This window comes from Mauremys reevesii, linkage group 1 (assembly GCF_016161935.1).
Source record: "Mauremys reevesii isolate NIE-2019 linkage group 1, ASM1616193v1, whole genome shotgun sequence".
In the NCBI taxonomy this organism is placed as follows: domain Eukaryota; kingdom Metazoa; phylum Chordata; order Testudines; family Geoemydidae; genus Mauremys; species Mauremys reevesii.
This window is the reverse complement of record NC_052623.1, coordinates 179,586,725-179,605,178: the sequence shown is the minus strand read 5'-3', so window position 1 is coordinate 179,605,178 and position 18,454 is coordinate 179,586,725.

Here is an 18,454-nt window from a genome sequence, read left to right as displayed (position 1 = left end):
TTCTCATATAGTCACAGCACTCCAGGAGCTGTGGGTTTAAGGAAAACATCAAATTCCATCAAACTCATGCTAAAATCACATGAGTTGGCAACACTTAATTATAAATAATTTCCTGTAGTCCTCATACTGTGTGAGGACTGTGCTTGGTTCAAGCTCCTTAAGGACTGATATTAAAATATATGTGTGTGTATACAATGGATGTAAGTGGAGTCAGAATGAGCTCTACCCTGACATCTGGTGGTGAGCTGTGGAAAAGGACTTCAGGGGCTGATCGTATTTGCCTGGGCACACCCACTCCGCCTAGCATGATGGGACTGCTTGCCCAAATGGTCACTTTGGCTGCTGTGGGATCCCCAGTCTCTTTGTTATTGGGGCAGGAGTAATACAGTGTTGTTATCCTGATTATGTGAATCAAGGACAGCAGAACTGTACTTGGCATTTTATGATGGAGGGACTCGCCCTCAACTTAGGAACACTCGCTAGGCAAGGGGCATGGGTTCCAAAGCCCAGTGAGCTGAGAGAGGTTTGAGATAGATATTTGTATCTGGCAGTGTGGGTCCCCTGCTGAGGGCTCTAAATACATCTTTGATCTCCCTAATGTATAATAACTGGTAATTTTGAGTCTATTAGGAGTATTATTACATGCTGCAGAGCTAAAATTGCTGATATCTAGGTCTAAGCATTAGACCTACTTTAGACTAATGGTTCTGAGTGTACCAGCACTGAGGCTCCCCTACTAACAACTGAAATCACTAAGGAGCTGAAGTTACTAAGTGCTGTGATCATTGAATGCTGTGGTAAGTAGTGGGGGGGGGGGCTTGAAGGCCTATTGGTGAGTGGCTAGCAAGGTGGCTGGTGGAGAGGAGTGGCCAGCAGGATGGCTGGCGGAGAGGTGTGGCTGGCAGTGAAGACTGCAGCAGAACCCCACAGAGAGGCGTGGCAATTGGCCATCAATCGGAGCATGTATGGTGCCCCCATCCCTCCCCCTACTTCCACCCAGGCTGGGAGGTAAACTCTGCAGATGAACTTCTGAACTCTGGAGGCTGCACTGACCAAAGACAAAAACTGTAGGAGGGGTGACTGTTGGGTTGCTGGACTTAAGACCTTGAGGGGAAAAGGACACTGCCAAATTTACTTGGGGGTGATTCTTTTGTTCATGGTTTGTGTTATAAGTCCTGTTTGTGGTGTTTCCCCAACATAATGCTGCATTGTTTCCCTCCTTTATTAAAAGGCTTTTGCCACACTCAGACAGACTCTGTGCTTGCAAGAGCGGAAGCATTGCCTCTTAGAGGCACCCCGGGGGGTGGTATGTAATTGTCCCAGGTCATTGGGTGGGGGTTTGAGACGGTTTTGCATTGTGTTATTGAAACGGAACCCCTAGATACTGAACCAGGCCCTTGTTACTGCCAACTCTGATGGGCAGAAGGGTTACACAATGATCACTGTGTATTGGAATGTAGCATATGGCCCAATCTCAGGATAAAAGACACTCTAAGATGGAACTACTCTTGCAATGCAATATTCTGATGCATATCTAGGCCTTGCTCAAATAGAGGAATGATTTCAAAATCTTGTACACATGAATTTTCATCTCTATATTCTCAAGGGGAAGAAGAATGGTCTTGTGGTTAAGGAAGATGACTGGGAGTGAAGACAGTGTGGTCTGTTTTGGTTCTACCTCATACACTGCATGGCTGTAGGAAAAATTGTTGAAAAAAATTAACAAAATATTTTCATGGCCATAAATTATTTACCTTCTCACTGCTCTAAAGAGTAAGCTAAACCTTTCAGGTATAACCATTGTATAATGAGAATATCTGTTATCCATCCTTTGAGATTAAAAATGTAAGTTCCCAAAGCAGAAATCAATGGAGACGCTAGTGTAAAAGAATTCTAAAAACATTGCTTATGAATGTTTTCAAATATAGGCATGTTTCCTTAGATGAAAACCTATTTTAAATCAAAATTAGTACCATTTCATTTTAACACCATACTTGCAGAATCCAGAAACAAATTTCAAGTTTCATCTCCACAGTCACAGCCCCCCACAGCCCCCCACAGCTCCCAGTGGTCGTGGGTATGTATCAAACTTTGATATTGCGTTCACCTTTCATAAATCTATGTAGAATCGGAGGGTCCCATTGGGCTTTGGAACCAACACAATGGGACTACGCCACTCGTTCTGCGACTTTTTCATGACTCCCTGCTCTATCATCACTTGGACCTCCTTTTCAACAATTTCTCGTGTCTGTTGTGGGAGCGGGCAGAGGTGAAAGTAAGCCGGTGCGGTCCAGTATGGTGTACCGGCAAGAGCCAGTACGCCATGCTGGACCACATCAACTTCCACGGCGAGGATTGAAAGGGCTCTGGGCTGCCCGCGGCCGCGGCTGGGATTTAAAGGGCTCAGAGCTCCCCGCCACTGCGGGCAGCCCAGAGCCCTTTAAATCCCGGCCGCGGCTCCAGCGGCTGGGCTGGAGCTGGGATTTAAAGGTTCTCAGAGCTCCCCGCGGCTGTGGGCAGCCCAGAGCCCTTTGAATCCCGGCTGCGGCTCTGGTGTACAGTCTATTCCTATAGCTAACAAAAAACTGCAACAAATAAGAGGGGACATGCAGAAAGACAAGTCATTCAGGATCCTTAAAGAAGTAATAATTAAAGGGTGGCCTGAAGAAATAGACAGTTGCTGTCCAAGTGTCAGATTATTGGAACTGCAGACCTGAACTTACTTATTTTCAAGGGCAGCAAGGCTGCCTCAAACCTCCAGAAAGAAATGCAACAGAAGATAATTTTGGAATTGAGAAATCAAAACAATGAGTATGAAAGGTGATGTACTGGCCACGGATCAATCATGACATTATTAATGTGGAAGGAAACAGCTTTTTTCATGCTTGAAATACAAGCCTCACCAACAGGCAGAGCAACTGAGACCTCATCCAGTTCCACAAAGGCCTAATGAGAAGGTAGGCACTGATTTATTTACCTGGCAATCCAAGGATTATTTAATAGTCACAGATTATTATTCTTTGTATCCAGAAATTTGAACATTGCATAGTACCAGCAGTAAATCAGTGATAGCCGGCATGAAAGGAATACTTTCCAGACATGGAATTCCAGATGAAGTCATGAGTGATAATGCACCACAAATTTTCCAGCACAGATTTTAAGCAATTTGCTATAGATTAACCCCCAGTCAAATTATTTGTGATCAGGTCTGTATGGATGGTAAAGAACCTTATTAAAAAAGACTTTTGACAGTGATTGTGACTTATGTAAAGCTTTACTGATTTATAGTACACCTGTGGAGAATGGCTCTTTTCCAGCTCAGCTACTACTGGGAGGAAGGATCAAATATAATTCACCAATCACTGATAACTTCCTGAAATCTCATGACAATGAAAACATACAGAAGATGAAAGAAAATCAGAAGTGGAAGCAGAAAATATTATTTTGAAAAAAGGGCCTGTGACATCCCACCTCTTAACCCAGGTGATAGTGTGCCTGAAAAATCACATCTTTAAAACCTGGGGCCAAAGAGGTACCATTAAAGAACAGCTGCATTTAAGGGTATGTCTACACTATGAAATTAGGTCAAATTTATAGAAGTTGTTTATTCAGAAATCGTTTTTATACAGTCGACTGTGTGTCCCCACAAAAAATGCTCTAAGTGCATTAAGTCAGCGGACTGCGTCCACAGTACCGAGGCTAGCGTCAACTTCCGGAGTGCTGAACTGTGGATAGCTGTGGGTAGCTATCCCACAGTTCCCGCAGTCTCTGCCGCCCATTGGAATTCTGCGTTGAGATCCCAATGCCTGATGGGGCAAAAACATTGTCACGGGTGATTCTGGGTACATGTCGTCAGCTCCCTTACCCCCCGCCCCTCCGTGAAAGCAATGGCAGACAATCATTTTGCACCTTTTTTCCTGGGTTACCTGTGCAGATGCCATTCCATGGCAAGCATGGAGCCCACACAGCTGACCATCACCGTGAGTCTCCTGGGTGCTGGCAGACATGGGACTGCATTGCTACACAGCAGCAGCTTTTGGCAGCAGATTGTGCATTATGACTGGTAGCCATCGTCATCGTGCTCCTGGGTACTCTTTTAACCAACCTCGGTGAGGTCAGTCGGGGCACCTGGGCAGACATGGGAGTCACTCAGCCAGGTCATTCCCATCTTCTTCTGAGCATCCAGGAGATGATGATGGCTAGCAGTCATAATGTAGCATCTTCTGCCGAGCGCCCAGCAGATGACGATGGCTAGCAGTCGAACTGCACCATCTGCTGCCTCCCTAAAGATGTAAAAGATAGATGGAGTGGATCAAAACAAGAAATAGACCCGATTTGTTTTGTATTCATTTGCTTCCTCCCTCCCTGCTAAACCCATGGTTTTGAGTTCGATCCTTGAGGGGGCCATTCTGTGTGTGACAGTTGTTTGTGTTTCTCCTTGATGCAAAGCCACCCCCTTTGTGGACTGTAATTCCCTGTAAGCCATGTTGTCAGTCACCCCTCCCTCCATCAGAGCAGACAATCGTTTCGCGCCTTTTTTCAGCCCAGACGCCCTAGCACTGGGAACATGGAGCCCGCTCAGATCACCTCGGCAATTATGAGCACTGTAAACACCATGCGCATTATCCTGCAGTATATGCAGAACCAAAACCTGCCAAAGTAAAACCAGGCGAGGAGGTGATGGCAGCACGGTGATGAGAGTGATGAGGACATAGACATGGACATAGACTTCTTGCAAAGTACGGGCCCTGGCAATGTGCACATCATGGTATTAATGGGGCAGGTTCATGCTGTGGAACGCTGATTCTGGGCCCGGGAAACAAGCACCAACTAGTGGGACTGCATAGTGTTGCAGGTCTGGGACGATTCCCAGTGGCTGCGAAACTTTCACATGCATAAGGGCACTTTCATGGAACTTTGTGACTTGCTTTCCCCTGCCCTGAAGTGCCAGAATACCAAGATGAGAGCAGCCCTCACAGTTGAGAAGCGAGTGGCAATAGCCCTGTGGAAGCTTGCAATGCCAGACAGCTACTGGTCAGTCAGGCATCAATTTGGAGTGGGCAAATTTACTGTGGGGGCTGCTGTGATCCAAGTAGCCAAGGCAATCAAAGAGCTGCTGATATCAAGGGTAGTGACTCTCGAAAATGTGCAGGTGATAGTGGATGGCTTTGCTGCAATGGGATTCCCTAACTGTGGTGGGGCGATAGACGGAACCCATATCCCTATTTTGGCACCGGAGCACCAAGGCACCCAGTACGTAAACCAAAAGGGGTACTTTTCAATGCTGCTGCAAGCACTAGTGGATCATAAGAGACGTTTCACCAACATCAATGTGGGATGGCCGGGAAAGGTATGTGATGCGCGCGTCTTCAGGAACTCTGGTCTGTTTCAAAAGCTGCAGGAAGGGACTTTCTTTACAGACCAGAAAATAACTGTTGGGGATGTTGAAATGCCTATAGTTATCCTTGGGGACCCAGCCTACCCCTTAATGCCCTGGCTCATGAAGCCATACACAGGCAGCCTGGACAGTAGTCAGGAGCTGTTCAACTATAGGCTGAGCAAGTGCAGAATGGTGGTAGAATGTACAGCTGGCCATCTAAAAGCTCTCTGGTGCAGTTTATTGACTCGGATAGACCTCAACGAAACCAATATTCCCATTGTTATTACTGTTTGCTGTGCGCTCCACAATATCTGTGAGAGTAAGGGGGAGATATTTATGGTGGGGTGGGAGGTTGAGGCAAATCGCCTAGCCACTAATTACATGCAGCCAGACACCAGGGCGGTTAGAAGAGTACAGGAGGGTGCAGTATGCATCAGAGAAGGTTTGAAAACCAGTTTCATGACTGGCCAGGCTACGGTGTGAAAGTTCTGTTTGTTTCCCCTTGATGAAGCCCCCCCCCGGCCTTGGTTCACTCTACTTCCCTGTAAGCTAGCCACCCTCCCCTCCCCACTTCGATCACTGCTTGCAGAGGCAATAAAGTCATTGTTGCTTCACATTCATGCATTCTTTATTAATTCATCACACAAATAGGGGGATAACTGCCAAGGTATTCTGGGAGGGGTGGGGGAGGAGGGAAGCACCGGGTGGGGTTGGGAAGGAGGGAAGGACAAGGCCACATTGCACTTTAAAACTTATTGAAGGCCAGCCTTCTGTTGCTTGGGCAATCCTCTGGAGTGGAGTGGCTGGGTGGCCGGAGGCCCCCCCACCGTGTTCTTGGGTGTCTGGGTGAGAAGGCTATGGAACTTGGGGAGGAGGGCTGTTGGTTACACAGGGGCTGTAGCTGCGGTCTGTGCTCCTGCTGCCTTTCCTGAACCTCAACCATACGCTGGAGCATATGAGTTTGATCTTCCAGCAGCCTGAGCATCGACTCTTGCCTTCTGTCAGCAAGCTGACGCCACCTATCATCTTCAGCCCGCCACTTACTCTCTTCAGCCGTCCACTTACTCTCTTCAGCCCGCCACCTCTCCTCGCATTCATATTGTGCTTTCCTGCACTCTGACATTGTCTGCCTGCACAGATTCTGCTGTGCTCTGTCAGTGTGGGAGGACACCAGGAGCTCAGAGAACATTTCATCCCGAATACATTTTTTTCGCCTCCTAATCTTCACTAGCCTCTGTGAAGGAGAAACATTTGTAGCTGGTGGAGGAAAAGGGAGAGTGGTAGTTAAAAAAACACATTTTAGAGAAAAATGGGTACACTCTTTCACGTTAAACCTTGCTGTTCACATTACACAGCACATGTGCTTTTGTTACAAGGTCGCATTTTGCCTCTTGTATTGAGGCCGGTTTGGTGTGAGAGATCACTCATGCTTCACCCCTCCCCACACCGCATGGCTAATAGCAGGGAGCATTTCTGTTCATCCACAGCCAAACAGCTGAGCAGGAACGGGCACTTCTGAATGTCCCCTTAATAAAAGCACCCTATTTCAACCAGGTGACCATGAATGATATTGCTCTCCTGAGGATAACACAGCGAGATAAAGAACAGATGTTGTTTGAATGCCAGCAAACACTGGGACCATACGCTGCCATGCTTTGTTATGCAATGATTCCAGACTACGTGCTACTGGCCTGGCGTGGTAAAGTGTCCTACCATGGCGGACGGAATAAGGCCGCCCTCCCCAGAAACCTTTTGCAAAGGCTTTGGGAGTACATCCAGGAGAGCTTTATGGAGATGTCCCTGGAGGATTTCCACTCCATCCCCATACACATTAACAGACTTTTCCAGTAGCCGTACTGGCCCTGAATGCCAGGGCAAATTAATCATTAAACATGCTTGCTTTTAAACCATGTGTAATATTTACAAAGGTACACTCACCAGAGGTCCCTTCTCCATCTTCAGGGTGCGGGAGCACGCCTTGGGTGAGTTCGGGGGTTACTGGCTCCAAGTCGAAGTTGAAAAACATATCTTGGCTGTTGGGGAAACCGGTTTCTCTGCTTCCTTGCTGTGAGCTATCTTCAATTTCTTCATCATCATCTTCCTCATCCCCAAAACCCGCTTCCCTGTTGCGTGATTCTCCATTGACGGAGTCAAAGCACAAGGTTGGGGTAGCGGTGGCTGCACCCCCTAGCATGGCATGCAGCTCATAATAGAAGCGGCATGTTCGGGGCTCTGATCCGGAGCTGCCGTTTGCCTCTCTGGTTTTTACGTAGGCTTGCCTTAGCTCTTTAATTTTCACGCAGCACTGCTGTGTGTCCCTGTTATGGCCTCTGTCCTTCATGCCCTTTGAGTCTTTTTCTAATGTTTTGGCATTTTATTTACTGGAACGGAGTTCAGCTAGCATGGATTCATCTCTCCATATGGCAAACAGATCCCGTACCTCCCGTTCGGTCCATGCTGGAGCTCTTTTGCGATCCTGGGATTCCATCATGGTCACCTCTGCTGATGAGATCTGCATTCACCTGCACCTTGCCAGTTTGGCCAAACAGGAAATGAGATTCAAAAGTTCGCGGGCCTTTTCCTGTCTACCTGGCCAGTGCATCTGAGTTGAGAGCACTGTCCAGAGCGGTCACAATAGAGCATTCTGGGATAGCTCGCGGAGGCCAATACTGTCAAATTGCATCCACACTACCCCAAATTCAATCTGGCAAGGCCGATTTCAGCGCTAATCCCCTCATCAGAGGTGGAGTAAAGAAATCAATTTAAAGAGCCCTTTAATTTGAAAAAAAGGGCTTCATCGTGTGGACGGGTCCAGGCTTAAATCGAGGTAACGCTGCTAACTTCGACCTAAAATCATAGTGTAGACCAGACCTAAGGTCTTATATAGCCCAGACAGACCAGGGGGACACATTTTGGCATAATTGAAGGGATCTAAAGTTAATCCCAGACATTTTGAAACATTGATTATAGACATGAACTCTGGCATTTACCAACCAACCAATTGTTTATCATCAACAGAGAAAGGAGAAACTTGCAAGCAACAAGAGAACAACTCAGACTTTTATGAAAGGCTGACACTGATCATATGAGAGAGGGAAAGCTAACATCCTGAAAGATTCATAGAGATTTGCTATCTTGCTTGAAGAAAGGGGTATTTGAAGAAAGCGAGTGGTAAAGACTCACTCCACAGTGATGTGTGGTAACCTTGCCTCTCTAGGTAGTGGATATATTGGTTATATAGACTGTAGTTTATGGAAATGTACTAGCTGGGTTGAGAATTTAATGTATGTGTTAGTAGATAGTTGTCAGTTTATAGATATAAGAGCTAATTGTTGGATTTTTTAGGAAAGAAGATATGGAAATATGTTTGTGAAAGATTATAATTTAGAGAGGCTCAGTCATGAGGGACAGTATTATGAAGATAGGAATTTTGAGACATTCCCTGGAAGCAGGAGGTGGAGAATACAATGTAGCCGAGTACAGCAGTTAGCTACAAACACTCTCTAAGCCCCCGTCTACATTACTAGTTTAGGTCGAAATTAGCAGCGTTAGATCGATTTAACCCTGCACCTGTCCACACGATGAAGCCATTTTTGTCGACTTAAAGGGCTCTTAAAATCAATTTTGGTACTCCTCCCTGACTAGGGGGTTAGTGCTGAAATCAACCTTGCTGGGTCAAATTTGGGGTAGTGTGGATGCAGTTCGATGGTATTGGCCTCCAGGAGCTATCCCAGAGTGCTCCATTGTGGTCTCTCTGGACAGCACTCTCAATACAGATGCACTGGCCAAGTAGAGAGGAAGAGTCCCACAAACTTTTGAATTTCATTTCCTGTTTGGCCAGCGTGGCGAGCTCAGAAGTGACCATGCAGATTTCATCAGCACAGGTGACCATGGAGTCTCAGAGTCGCAAAAGAGCTCCAATATAGACTGAACGGGAGGCACTGGATCTGATCGCTGTATGGGGAGAGAAATCCGTGCTATCACAACTCCATTACAAAAGACGAAATGTCTAAATATTTGAAAAAATCTCCAAGGGCATGAAGGACAGAGGCTATAACAGGGACCCGCAGCAGTGTCAATAAACTGCTGTGACCAAGTAGCTTCACTTACTGGCCACATTGAGTCAGGATTCCAACATAAGTTGACGACAGGAATTGCCCTTGTTGATCTGTCCTCAGCATATGACACTGTCTGGAGTCAGGGCCTCCTCCTCAAGATCTCCCGCATCATTTACTGCCGGCAAATGATCTGCCTCTTGGCAGCAATGACTGGGGACCACTGCTTTAAGGTACACCTCAATGGCCAGATCAGTAAACCAAGAACTCTTAACTCGGACATCTCTCAGAGCTCAGTCCTGGCCCTGATACTTTTTAATCTATACACAGCAGATATAACAGCAACGGAGTCAAGGATATTCATCTATGCAGATGACATTGCCCTAGCTGTTCAGCATACAAACCTTCACACCATCAGCTGCACCCCAACCCAAGATCTTAACACAATGGGTGATTATTTCCAACACTGGAAATTTAGGCCTAACCCCTCCACTCCAAAAAAACCCAACATGGTAACCACTTTCCATCTGAACAATAAAATGGCTAATGCCAAACTTGATGTGCAGTTCTGCATGAAAGAGTCAGCCAGGAGGCTAATCCAAAGTATTTTAGCATTACACTGGACCAGAGTTTGACCTTTCAACAACACCTCAAGAACACTTTCGATATGGTCAGGTTTCATGTCACGCTTATCTAAAAATTGGCCAGAATATCATGGGACTCCAGTCCACGGACCTTACGAACCACAACAATTACGTTGGTATATTCTGTAGCTGAATATTGTGTGCCACTGTGGTCTCACAGCAGTCACACTAAACTCCTTGACACGCAACTCAATAACGTTATGCGCAAAGTGTCAGGGATGCTCAAATCGACTCTAGTCGACTGGGTCCTGGTCCTATTGCACAAGCAGCCTCCACAGATTAGAAGAGCTCTTTCTCAACCATGTCAATGCAAACACAAGGATCCCGCTGCACCACGACCTGCAGAACTTGCCAAAGACAAGATTAAAATTCTGCAACCCTCTATGGAACCATATCAAGACCCTAGCAGCCAACTTTGATGCTGAGGCTCAAGGGAGAGTCACATGGAGTGTTTCGACTGCTTAAAACACAAACTGTTCATCACTAACACTGCCGAGGAACCACTTGGTTTTGATTTATGTTGGAAAGACTGGTGCAGTTTGAATCGCATCAGAACATCTCATGGGAGATGTGGACAAACCCTCTTTAAATGGAAAATGAGGCAAACACCTGTATGTGACTGTGGTCTCCAGGCACAAATGATGGAGCACATCACATCCGAGTGTCCCCTTCATTCTTTTGCTGGGGGCTTGAAGGACATTCACTGCTGCAGCAATGTGCTGGCTATCAAACTTAGATATAAATTTGTAGTCATTTCTACCTACCAAAGCCATACAAAAGAAGAAGACCACTGTCATATAGTTATTATATGTTTTGTACAAAGTATGCCTTGTGAGGTATCATTATAAAGTCTTGATCTGTTGAATATTAATATCCTGTTGGATTGTATACGTTATCATGGTAGGTGAACTTTTGAAGTTTTGCAATGTGTGTGTTACTGAAATATGTTGTGAGGTTGGAACACCCACAACCAGTCTTTTAAGTACAACAATGGAGTAGCAAAACAGCATTAATGGCTCACCAACACCCATCAAGGAAAAAATCCACTATCCCAGGAACTGTATACAATGGAGATGTCTCAGAAAGAGCACATATAAAATGGAGGCTACTTGATCTATGACATAGCAAAAGATTTTTCCAGCAAGCTGGTAGAAACTATAAAAGTGGGGAAGTGACATTATGATTTGGCTTCACTTCCCCCACAACTCAATGCCTGGAAACACATCTGGAGGACAAAGCCTTTGAACTGGGGTGGCTGGTCCCAGGGTGGAAAAGAGTCCCAGACTGTGAACTGTAACTCACTTGTACCATCTGTCAGGGTGAGACATTGCTTGATTCAAATCCTGCTTAGTCTGTAGAACAAAACTGTGAATTTACTTTTATTTCTTACGTAACCAACCTTGATATCTATGCTTGCTACTTATAATCACTTAAAAATCTATCTTTGCATAATTAATTAATCTGTTTTATATTTTACTATAACAGTGAATTTTGGTTGAAGTGCTTGGGAAATCTTAGCTCAGTTTACATGGCTAGTGTGTGTCCTCTTGACATTGAGAGAGGAGTAAACTGGGTAATGAACTTACACTAGTCAGGCTTCTGACCAATGCAAGATGGTACAGTTCTGGGGTGCCAGGCTGGGGAGCTGGGAGGAATTGGCTAAAGCCTCTCTATTGTTGGTTCATGAATGGCTGCTGAAAGCACTCATGTAACTCAGTTGGGTGTCCCCCTGCCTGTGGATGTCTGTGTAAGTGCAACACCTGTTTGTGGCTTGGAAACAGCATCACAGAGCAAGTGGGATAGCCCTGGCTGGGGACACAGGGCTAAGCAGTACCACAGTCCAGGTTGCACTCTGGAAACCCCCATCACAAACCCTAAGATCATTACAATTTCCAGTGGAACTTTGTCAGAACTGACACTGTCCTTCAGAACATTCCAATTTTGATAAATTGGCAAATTCTGATGAAAAAATGTTTTGCTGAAATTTGTCCAACCAGCTCTAAATCTTACTCTGGTTTGTAACTCACACCAACACAGCAAAAGCATTGCTGACTCTAGGTTCCTAAAAGGTTCATTTGCTTTAACAATTTCTATTTTCCCCAGGACCTGCTGTTTTGGTTTCTTTAATTCTTGAAGAATTTTGCTTTTAATGTCCTAAATAGACAATTCAGAAATTGGAAGCAATGAAATAAACCTTGGGCCACTTTCCAAACACTTCATCTCTTGAAGCTTTTGCTGCAAATGTTGCTTTCTTAGTAGAACATGAACCTTTCAGAAATATTTTTAAAGATAGAAAAATGCATCAATAAGACCATACAGGCTCTTTTTCAGATTTTTCAGCTAGTTACAAAGCATTAAGAAGAAAATTTAAACTGTTACTTTTTACCACAATTTTGGTCAACTGATCATTCTTTTGGATATAAAACTTTTTTGCATACCATAGTGGCATTTAATAATGCTTTCTCCCATGTTAATAGTATTGATTCATTCCAGTACTCAGCTTTGGCTACTGAAGTCAAAGAACTGAACTATGAAGACTTGCCCATGTTTCTTTTAGATGACTTTCCACGTCTGTATTAAACTGATTAACTAGTGCAAAAATGTTGCATCTTGAGGCCTGGAATGATGTTGCTAAAGAGAAGCAGCATTCAATAGACTGTAATGTCGCCATTCCAAATGCTCTTTAGCATTTGAAATATGTTACCTAACGTTGGTTATAGAAAACAAAAAGAAAACTAAAAATTCTCCTGCATGGGACGGCTTTGGAACCATTTTGAGTGAAAGAGAGACATACTGCTTCAGTGCTGGGCACTGGACTAGATGACCTATAAAGGTCCCTTCCAGTCCTACATTTCTATGATTCTATCAGGAAGTGTGGGAAGAGGAGCTGAGGCATCAGAAACAAATAAATGGTTGTTTTGTAAAACAGAGATTGTGTGGACTGCCATACATTTCTATCCGAAGCACCAGTCAGAACTGTTGCTTCTTCAGGGACACAGCAGAGGGTCCTTTGGCAGGTTCACTCCCATCTGTAACCTCAGGCTTGAAATATTAAACTCATCAAGGAGATGCACAGGCACTCCTCAAAATGGACAAGAGTTTGAAGAGGGTTCAATCAACTCATTACCGAAGGGCACCATCCCAGCAAATGGAAATGCACAGATGCTCTTGAAGAAAATGGATCAACCTTTTTCTTGTTGAAAGTGCTTTTCTCTGGAAGAGAGTTGCAGGTAGCGCCGGCTCCAGGCACCAGCGAAGGAAGCAGGTGCCTGGGGCGGCCAATAGAAACGGGCGGCACTTCAGCAGCGGGTCTTCCAGTGCCTCGCTTCATCTTCGGCGGCGGGTCCTTCACTCCCTCTTCCTCTTCAGCAGCACTTTGGCAGCCACTCAATCAGTTTTTCCTTTTTTTTTCTTCGCCACTTGGGGCGGCAAAAAAGCTGGAGCTAGCCCTGGTTGCAGGCCCTGCTGCTATCACATTACCCAATACAAACAACTCTTCCATTCTGGGCATGCTCCAGCCACACCCCTTTCTCTTATATATCACAGTCCTGTAAAGCAGAAGACTACCAACTAAGCAAGGTGGAGCCTGCTGTTTGATCACTGACTACTGATATACAAAGCCTATGGGTCTGAGTTGACCTTCATATTTTGAATTGGGTTATATCTCTGAAGCTGTGTTGAGAGGCAGGGTATGTGTTGTGGGGAGATAGTGGCAAAGCCATTGACTTTGTGTTAGGCTGGCTGAGACTGGGAGCTGAAATGGTGATACAGTAGGAGAAACTTTTGGAAATCTGTGTAAGGGGTGCCCCCAGTTATTAGGAGTGGTTTTATAGAGGTGAAGGTTTATGGATGGGATTCCTACATGCCTGAAGATAGGGCTCTGGATCCTCCAGTCTATCTAAAACAGCTATTAAAGCTCTTTTTTTAATATGAGGTAAAGTTTAGCACATGAAATTACACAAGGTAGTTGCACAGAGGACTGTACTGCTGTAGGAGTGCAGCCACCATTTATTAGCTATATTTCTTTCTTTCTTGGCTTTGATCTGGTTCTGTGGAAACCAGGTATTTTTCCACACCCACACCTGCCCAGATATTTCTCTGTAGCTTGCATGGGAAATGTGGCCCCTCAGTTTTAATTGGCAAATAGTGAAGGGGTGGATTTCTCTCTGGCATGAGAATGTGTATCTATCAAAAAACTGTTTGTTACCATAAGGGCAGGTTTACACTGGTGCAGAATTCCCCTTCAAGCTATGTCTGAAATACTTCCCCTTTCCCAAGCTGGTTATTCATTTGGTTTATTTTTATTTATTTATTTATATGTGTGGGTGTAGCAGAGAATCTTGCCCTGTGTGTGTGTATGTGTGTAATCTATATTTAACTTTTTTTGAAAAGCCAAGATAATGACAGGCCAGCTCAGTCATGTAAATTTGTTCAGATTCCACCTACCTTCCACCATATGCAGACTAATTGTAAACAATGAAGTTGCACAAGGTATAAACTGGTAAAACTTAGCCTGTAATATCTATCAATACATCAATATTAGAAAAAAGGCAGTCTATCATAACTAACGTAGCCACTCTGTAGAGTTCATATCCATACAAGCTTACAATTAAGAAAGCAAATTAACCATAATAGTCCCTTTCTCTCTCTCGTCTATTTAAATGATCAACCCATTTTTTAATATGGCTTTTTTGATAAACTTCACCCCTTTTACAGCTACCACATACTACTTGCCCCACCTTAGCTTTTTATATGTGAAATATTTTAAAATCAAATTAAATTTGGCATTATTTAAAACACTTTCCTAGAAAGGACAATAAGCCAAATTTTCATTTGTATAAATTGGATTTCTCTGTATACATATAAAACTCCACTCAGCTAATCACAACTTGTAATCCTCAGTTTTAGAGTTGTTTGTGATTAACATAATGGGATCCCACATTATTAGAAATCCAGAACAAAAACTGAGTAACTAAATTCACTTTACTTTTAGGTTAGGTAATTCTTAAAGGCTAATTTAAAATTGGATATAATACGTATATATGTAAGAAAATGTTAAAGCAGTACTTGACCCAAAATGCTTACAGTCTTGGAACAGAGTCAAACAGAGGTTAGAGGTAAGGAATCAACTAAAATTTATTTATCATGTATGGTTCTGAAGACAACCAGAAGTTATTTAAAAATGACATCACCACCCATGTACAATGTTATACATAATATTTTTTTAAGATCACTACCTTTATGAAGCAGTTACTCCACTGCTTCACTCTGAGTCTCCAAAGCATTGGAGGGGAGAAATCATGTATGTGTAGAAATCAAACAGTCTTCCTGTAATTCAATTCCAGTTAAAAACAGCTAGAGCAGAGGGCTATTACAAACATTCTCCTTGTCAAAGTAGAGTACAATATATTGTACCTTTACTTGGAGCCACTAAACGTTGCAAAATTTTTGTTTTGCAAAACTATATGTAATTATGTAAAATACATTTTATTCAAACAGCTACACAACCCAACTACAATAGAATGTATGCATACATATAAAGGTTAAAAGGAAAATAGCAATTTTCAGTAACTTCTTCTCATAAGCTAAACAATTCAAATGCCTTTCCATCTAACCATTAGAATAACAACAGAATTGAATTCACTCACCAGCCAGTCAACTTTAAATATATTAAATAAATATTTTTATTGGTATCCACTAACAACTATATTCTTGCTCTTATACATTTAAACATTAAAAGATAAAATGTAAGATGAAAAGAAAAAAACCCATAACTGTAGCTGCTATAAACTCCATTAATTGCAACATTCACTGATTTGCTGCAGCCTTCCTCATGGGAAAGTATGAAATCCAAGGTTAGGAAGGTCAGATATTATGCAAGCTGCTTTTGGTTGGTGGAGTATTTGTGTAATTGTATGTTAATGCCTTATTTTCAGCTCAGACTCAGAGCATTAGTTATGAAGTTTAGTATTAGTGATTCCAATTTGTATGTATTTCCTCCAAATCATCTACATTTCTATATCGCTTCCTACAGTTTCAGTGCTTACAAAAAATTTCTAGATGGGTCATGATGACACTAATACAGACTTGATGGTATCATCAAAAGCAGAAGCTGTTGCCACCTTCTGAACAGTAGCAGTAGAGTAGGTGATGTCACCCACTTGCTCTTTCCATGTGATTCAGATATGTCATCATTGTGGATACTGACTTGGGGGATAGCGGGGTAAGAAAGAGAGGAGAGCGCAGGACCTGTAACTGACAGTAGCCATAGAAAACAATGATTGCACTCTAGTTCTTTTGGGAGAGGCAGAAGAATGAGCTAATGGAGCAGGCTTTTCAGGTGGCTTCTTATAGTTACTCAATACACAGATTTATGCTAACTCATCTTGAGGTAGCACACCGAAAACAGCAGTGTGGATGTTGTGGCTCTCCTGAAGACTCAGGCTAGCCACCCATCCCAAGCTCAAACTCAGGGAATCAGGTGAGCTTGAGAGCCTGAACTGCTGCCTAAGCTGCAATGTCCATGCTGTTATTTTTAGTGTACTAGCTAGAGCAAGTCTGTCTGCCTGGGCTGGGAGGCTTGTTCCCAGCTGCAGTGTAGAGTAGGGTGACCAGACAGCAAATGTGAAAAATTGGGACAGGGGATGGAAGGTAATAGGCATCAATATTAAAAACAAAAACAAAAAAAGCCTCAAATATAGGTCACCCTAGTGTAGAGATACCCTGAGACGCTTGAAGAAGATATTCTTAGTGGAGCCAGAGGGAGTTGAAGCTCTCTTTTCCCCAAAAATGTTGTCTAGATGATCCTTCAAACCAATCCCAGACTGTACTGAAGATGACCCCTGTGGCTTATGCAACAAAGACTCCAAATCAGGAGACTCTGGTACATCCTCCAGATCCAAAACTGGACCTCCACTCAATCCCTCCAGTAAAGTTCCAGAGATTGGCATAACAGGAAGGGCTAGAGACACCTTTTGAACCAGGGGAACTTGAACCCAGACCTCTGATCCATCTATACACTCCCTGGAACTATGACTGTTTTTCTTCTTTCTCCTCTATTATGGCACCAAGCCACCCAGGACAAAAACCCACTCTGAGTTCCTTTTATCCATATGCTTGAGGGTGGAGGATCCCCAAATAAGATGCGTTAAAGAGAAGCTATAAGTTTACTGTTAATATGCAAGACACTTCAGCATCTACTGAAAATACTCATCAGCCACCTACCTGCCAGTGTTTGGCTAACAAGAAAAGTAAAGCACTCAGAATTGAGAGCTGTGCATTAATTTTCAAACCAGATTACTAAACTCACTTTAAGAGGCCTCAGGGATCTGTAAAAATGACCAGCCAGTAATTTGTAAGTTGCTCACTCCTCTGTTTTAGTGTTTATTTGGAAAACCAATTGATGAATTGTTTGTTTTGTGAAGTTTTGTTGTTTCCCACCTCTGTCCTTTTCCCCAACAAACTTCTCCCTTATTGACTTGTGCTTGGTGTTTTTACTGTGTATATTCTGCCTGGCTGCCTCATTGACTCCTTGCAATAGTGCCTGAGCTATGTGGTATATTGAACTTGTTCTAAGAGGCAGGGTCACATTAGTTGTACATGCCTTAATGAGAATTACACGGTAGCTGATGACACTAGATCCCATTGCCAGTGAAGAGAGAATGCTACAGAACTAATACCTCACAAACCAATGAACCTAGTCCCCCTGAAATTTTTGCCTAGCACTGCCGGTTCAGTACTGATCCCATTTTAAGTCAATGAAGCCTTGACCTCCCCAATGGCTTCACTGCATAGTGACCTTCACAATTATGGTGTCATAGTAGTGCCCTATCTACTGTAACTCAGATACTGTAACAATTTGTGACATCTCTTCATAAATGTTGACTTTTAAATTAAATGGTGAATTTGGTACCACCAAAGTTTGCCTCTAGAATGGCTTTCCATGGCAACTATCAAATGTGTAATAGTGCCCTTTGGATAAATAAAACCTTTGAAGGCGTCCTGTGGAATGTTCTTCCAAACAGATTACTAAAGTCCCAAAGAACATCAATGAAAGGTCCCTACTGAGTAGCAAATGCCACTGAAGATTATTTGTCAAGCAATATGACTAACATCACACTTTGATCTCATCTCATTGGGCTCCAGTTTATTTAATGTGTCACACTTTGTCTTATATTTCACCTCAGCTGTTCAAGTTTTAACATTTAAATGCCTGGCTTCCACTACATCTGATACTGTAGTAGTGCAGTAATCTGAGATTACTGTTAGGTGGCTTTCTTTTTTTATATCTTACTTGATGAGGAAGAGTCATTGTGAAGTTTGTCAACAAGATCAGCTTTAAGTGTCTTGCATATTAAACTATTTTGTTTTCATTT